Below are 6656 nucleotides of genomic sequence, written 5' to 3'. Positions count from 1 at the left end.
TAAGGCGCGTAGAAGATGTCAATAGATCCGATCCGTCTCACTTGTTTAAACAATCAAAATAGAGGTTTTTTTTATCGATCTATTAATTCTTAATTAAATTAACAGTAATATTCAAACAACATAGTCACAAATTATCATTTTAACTTACGTTTATAATAAATGTTTATGTGCCTCAGGCATTTGAACTCTTTTAAACTTTAGATAGGCATTGAGAAAAATCACTATTCGATTATTAATCGAACCATTTTGAAAATTGTAGGTAGGTATAGGATGCCTAAGAAATTTAACGACATATACCTACTTATACGTACCTATCTGGAGTCTGGGGTGGGGTCCGAGATCCCATATTAGAAGGCGTACTCCTAGTAAAGTATCTAATCTTTCTCTCTAGTTCTGAAGTCTTTCTGTTACCTATATCTCCAGTGTCCCTTCATAAAAGGGGGAGACGCGATTTACCTACGTATTTACTAAATAAACTTCGATACATGTCTTGTTTAAAAACTCCATGTAAAGTGGTAGTTTTCATATACAGTCGCTATCAGACAAGGTGCTCAAAAATATCTGAACATGCACTTTAACGTTCTAATAATAGGGACATTGTCAAGGAATTTGTGAATACCTTGGCCGCTATGGTATATCTGATGACGACTGTACATATACAGGATGACCTTAGCCATTGGACAAACCCTGAAATGCCACGTAGAGTTACTTCTCAGAAATGCTCTAACGGTAATTCTTTTTTAATTAGAACAAAAAATAAAATAAAAAATTATCAAACAAAAGTTATTTCCAATAATAGACAACAAAAAGAAACATATTACTGTATTAATCATTGGCAGTGCTTTTGACAATTTGTTTGAAAATGTGCGGCAATGATGACATTTGTTAAAAGTCAGAATCTTATTAATGTCATATTTAAAAAAGATCATCAAAACGGTCGAAGAAGGTTTCATACTATTTATTACCTCAGGAGCTACTAACACATACAGGTTGCTCCAAAGTAAAAAAAATCGTAATTTGTTAATTTCTTCGTAACCGCTACACCGATTGTTATGATACTTTGTATACTGGTTCTAAATACCCTAATACATATGTACATTTCGGCTTTATCCAATGGCTAGGGACAGCCTGTATAGTTCAAAGTACCTAATCTTAAGTCCGTAGCGGGAGTTTGCCTAGCAAGCTGTCCTTATTATTTAAGCAAAGACGAGTACAATAAGTAAAGTGAAGCCATCAGGATATTGTACCTACATTTCCGAAGAATGCAACATTGCGTGGACATATGCAGTCTTTATAATTGACTCGTCTCTTAGATAGTCTTTCAAATAATATACAGTGATTTTCCATATTTAATAGGTATTAAGCATTTTCATATAAGGTAAGAAAGCCCCATGAATAAGTTCTAGGGAAATTATTTATGGGCCACTCTTGTTTTAGAAAAATGGATATACCTATCTTGATATCATTCGTTATTCAGCTTTGTCAAAATTATATTATTCGTATTAAATAACGGATCTCTTACCATTTCAGTTTAATTAAAATGGCCAAGAAATAGTGTAGGTAGGTATAAATTATACTGTAGACGCTGTTAAAGCATCTGACTTTCTAAGAATTCTAAGGCTGCCCGCAGACGCTACGGGATTCCAGCCGGAATGTGTGTGGTGACGGAATATGTCTGGCAGTTGAGAAATTACGTCTCGCCTCAGATGACCCTAAGAAATCAGATCCTTTTTCTTTAAATTCAACTTTAAGTATAATATATAAAACAATGGTCGACACTGGTAAGATTTTTTTGAGTATACTCGCATGTATGTTTCGGTAATGAATGTAATGATCAATCAACAGTATCACTATTGTAAAATGGAGAGGAATATTTTTTAAATGCATTCTTGGGGCTTTCAATATTTTTTGGCTATATAAATGTTAGATAATAGTTATTCAATACCTAGTTGTTACATTTTAAACTGCCATGATGCCTGCCTCTCGACCATTTATGAATCCAGGATGATTATATAAAAGGTACCTAAATCTGGAAGCAAACTTGTAAAATTGTAGCTATGTGGAATAGGCCATGTGTGACGTTCACCTATAAAATGCAAATGTTTTTTGTCCCGATTTAATTAAAATTGCAATTAATGCGATCGCCGTCGGTCGGTCAGTCATATGATACCACAGATCTACAATGTAAGTCGTATAGAGTAAGCGTCATTCTAGATCTGTGTATGATATAGAAGTTTGAAAATTTAATTAACGGACCGCCTTCGCTATAAAAGCGCTAATTCTTAGAGCATTTAATAACTGGAGTCGCCTTTAAGAGCTTATCCCTCTGCCGAAAACCTTGCAGGGGCCGATTTTTGAATTTCTATCACTCGATTTCGTCACTCGAAAATCGGTGGAAAACGGCGAAATGCTAATTTTTGAAATACGAGCGATCGAAATTTGGAAACTTGACCACTCGATTTCAATTCTATTCGTAGAATTTAAATGCCTAGTAGTGGAGATATTACTTAACGAAATACACGAAATCATGTGGTCGAAATACAAAAATCGGCCCCCAGAATTGTGCAAACTTTTGTATGGACTGACATGGCTATTTGTACGTTACGTAGAAATCAGTAGAAATAAATAGCAATACATTTGACGTCCTCTCCCCCGCAAAAATCGGCAGACTGTTTTGTACAGAAAATGACAGCCATGACGTCTCCAGTTACTAAATGCTCTAAGCGCAAATCACCCTACTGATTGGTAATTGCGAATTACACCTCTAGCTAAGCAATAATAAGAAAAGGGACAGGGGTAGCGCGATTTTAGAAGTCTTGAATCTTGACACCAAATCAAAATTTTTGATGTAATTATTTCGTAGCTAGGTAGGTAGCTAGTCAACAAATTATGTGTCGTTTTTATATTAGATATGCTAGGCTCTAGGCTTTAATCAATATGCGTGCTGTTACTTTGATAACATTTTCATCTTGTAAGAAATACCTAGCGGATGTATAAGCAACATACTACTTAACCATCAAACTAGGGAATGCCTCATGACTTTGCTACAGACGTATAAATAGTAGGTACGTAGTTTAAAGGAATAGTAGAAGAGCCGGCCGCAAATTTTCTAACCGACTTGATACCACGATGAAATGCACAATGGTTTCCCATAAAAGTGATGCTAAGTCCGAATTCGATAGTCTGCCACGGCGGAACTTGCCGAAAGTACGAAAAAGCAGGCCACTTCCGGTGCGAAAAAAGGGGGCTGATTTAACCCATCTGATACCGAAATAATAGTCATGGCAGCAGTTAGAAATTTACATGTAGACACAGAAAAGCGAAGTCTGCCAGTATTTTTTTTGCCGGAAGTGCTTGGCAGACGCTCTCAAAGGTGGCCACCGGGACCCCTAATTTAACCCATCTGATACCACCATGAAACCAATTCCAGTCGGTAGGTATGAACCCTCATGTCAGGAATATATAAGTCTGCCAAGGCTTTTCCTGCCGAAACACCTTGGCAGACGAGATAATGTGAGCAAGGTAACCATCGGTTACCGTATACTAACCCATCTGATACCACCATGAAACCAATTCCAGTCGGTAGGTATGAACCTCCATTTTAGGAATATATAAGTCTGCCAAGGTTTTTCCTGCCGAAACACCTTGGCAGACGAGATTATAAGCAAGATGACCATCGGTTACCGTACACTAACCCATCTGATACCACGATTAAACCAATTCCAGTCGGTAGGTATGAACCCTCATTTCAGGAATATGTAAGTCTGCCAGGGCTTTTCCTACCGACTGGAATTGGTTTCATTGTGGTATCAGATGGGTTAGTGTACGGTAACCGATGGTCATCTTGCTTATAATCTCGTCTGCCAAGGTGTTTCGGCAGGAAAAGCCTTGGCAGACTTATATATTCCTGAAATGGAGATTCATACCTACCGACTGGAATTGGTTTCATGGTGGTATCAGATGGGTTGATGTAGGGTAACTGATGTACACCTTGCTAACATAATCTCGTCTGCCAAGGTGTTTCGGCAGGAAAAGCCCTGGCAGACTTATATATTCCTGAAATGAGGGTTCATACCTACCGACTGGAATTGGTTTCATCGTGGTATCAGATGGGTTAGTGTACGGTAACCGATGGTCATCTTGCTTATAATCTCGTCTGCCAAGGTGTTTCAGCAGGAAAAACCTTGGCAGACTTATATATTCCTAAAATGGGGGTTCATACCTACCGACTGGAATTGGTTTCATGGTGGTATCAGATGGGTTAGTGTACGGTAACCGATGGTTACCTTGCTCACATTATCTCGTCTGCCAAGGTGTTTCGGCAGGAAAAGCCTTGGCAGACTTATATATTCCTGACATGAGGGTTCATACCTACCGACTGGAATTGGTTTCATGGTGGTATCAGATGGGTTAAATTAGGGGTCCCGGTGGCCACCTTTGAGAGCGTCTGCCAAGCACTTCCGGCAATAAAAATACTGGCAGACTTCGCTTTTCTGTGTCTACATGTAAATTTCTAACTGCTGCCATAACTATTATTTCGGTATCAGATGGGTTAAATCAGCCCCCTTTTTTCGCACCGGAAGTGGCCTTCTTTTTCGTACTTTCGGCAAGTTCCGCCGTGGCAGACTATCGAATTTGGACTTAGCATCACTTTTATGGGAAACCATTGTGCATTTCATCGTGGTATCAAGTCGGTTAGAAAATTTGCGGCCGGCTCTTCTACTAGAAGATCTTGGAGAGCCATTTCGTTTCGCTAATGATCGCGGTTAAGCTCACCGCAGACGCAACGGAATTCCGGATCAGGTATGAAACCACTGACACACTGCTCCCGGAAATCCGTTATACCCGCGGTGAACCACCAGTCTCTGAATTTTAGTAGCCGATCAAAATCGAAGTCTGTCGAGGAGTTTAATGTAACCAAATGTAACATTGCAATGAAAAACTTCGTAAAAATGACTCTCCGAGCAAATACAAAGGAATACCAACGAAGGCAAATTCAAAGGGCTGTCCGCTAAAATGAGAAATTAATAAATATAATTCACCTCTCGTTCGGTATATATAGCTCCAGCAACGCTCGATATGAGGCATATTTGATTTATGTTTCAAATAACTGTTGCATTCTACTTCTTTTTTGTTAATTGTCCTAATATTTGTAATAAATAACCTTATCCATTTTTCTCTCAATGTTGTTAAAACGTGAGCACCTAAACCATAAATACAAATATTAAATATGTAGATGTAAATGTTTCACATACAACTTGTAAAAATCAACATGTATGCTGTCACTAATTGCAGACAAAAGTTCCAGTTCCATGCCTAATAAATACAACGTGTTGTATTCTGTAACGTTGAAGTAAATTAATTGTTGATTATTGTAATTCACTATTGTCTGTTAATATTTAACATCCTAATAAACATATTGGAAATACTTTTTGTGTAGTTTTTCTTTCTTCAAAGCCCTATCCAGCGTTATGTTACAGGGGTCTTCGCTTTGCTCTTTATTCAGTTTACACCCTCGCCGTAAGTCCATCAGGCTGCGTTTCCGTTATTGCATAAACGGTAGTTTTATTATTTTATTCACATTTTATTAAAGTTTATTATTTCGAATAATGAATCTCTCAGCAGTTTTATCTCTTACGACACCTACTAAATGTATGGGAGGGTTTGAAGTTAATGTTTGGGATGTTTCTGCTTTTATTAAAAAAAGTTATTAATGTAATTTTACTCATTGGGTAACGCACTTTCGATATCAATTTGAAGTTTTCTGTTTTGAATATTTTGAATGTTTTCTGATATTATATTTACGGAATTATCGCCTGGCTACACTGACTTAACGATTAGACCCTGTATAGGGGAAAGATATTAGGCTAGACGGAAGGGTGCCTAACTGCCTAGATAGCCTCTTTAATGGGGGTTGTCACTTGTCAGCCTAAATTTTTATATTGTGACCACGGGCGAATCAAATCAATAGCTGGGTGTACATTAGAACGTAGTGATTATATGCTCTTTGGTGTACATCGTAGAGTCAGATTTGATACGAGCCTAGCCTAGCTACATAATTCCCGCCATACATTGATAGATCTAGTCCAATCTGTCAGATATCTGACGGATGCATTTATTACAGCTACTCTCTCTTCTCTTTCCGCACCAGACTCTATGCGACCGAGAAACAGTACACTTAAGGCGACGGTAGCGGTGGGTAAAATTTCAGATTCTGTCAATTTACCCCATTTCACACACAAGCGCACTTCACGCACACTACCTCACTTTACTGGGACAGGTCAGTGACCCATCATGTTTTTTTAAGATTGGACTTTTAGTTTAGTATTGACCACTAGCCTCCTTTGAGGGTAAAAGCGTTCCATTGAAAGATGAAAGAGAAACAATGCATTTAATCTTGCTTTCCTTGTCTGTTCATGTCACACGTGACGTACTTACCTATTTAATTAATTTGATTGTTGACTGTTTTACTACCTAATATTGCATTGTCGAGATACGCGTTTTGTACAATTAAAGCGAATAAAACAAGATGTCATTAAGTCAGATGTAAAATGTTATTTACTACTCTATACGGTTTTTCATAAGGTGCAAAATCCATTCAATAGGAATTTAAATAAATAAACTTTCAGCAGGGTGGCAATTCCATTTTGGCGGAT

General features: G+C 37.8%; 1 long non-coding RNA gene across 1 annotated transcript; it reads left to right on the top strand.

Annotated features, from left to right (window-relative positions):
- Positions 1 to 3918: 3918 nt before the first annotated feature.
- Positions 3919 to 5428, top strand: LOC134804994 (uncharacterized). Its single transcript, XR_010146228.1, has 2 exons — positions 3919 to 3975; positions 4266 to 5428. It is a non-coding gene; the product is annotated as an uncharacterized LOC134804994 (long non-coding RNA).
- The last annotated feature ends 1228 nt before the right edge of the window (positions 5429 to 6656 follow it).

Source organism: Cydia splendana, chromosome Z (assembly GCF_910591565.1).
Source record: "Cydia splendana chromosome Z, ilCydSple1.2, whole genome shotgun sequence".
Taxonomy (NCBI): domain Eukaryota; kingdom Metazoa; phylum Arthropoda; class Insecta; order Lepidoptera; family Tortricidae; genus Cydia; species Cydia splendana.
The sequence above is the reverse complement of the archived record's forward strand: the minus strand, read 5'-3'. Positions and strand labels throughout refer to the sequence as shown.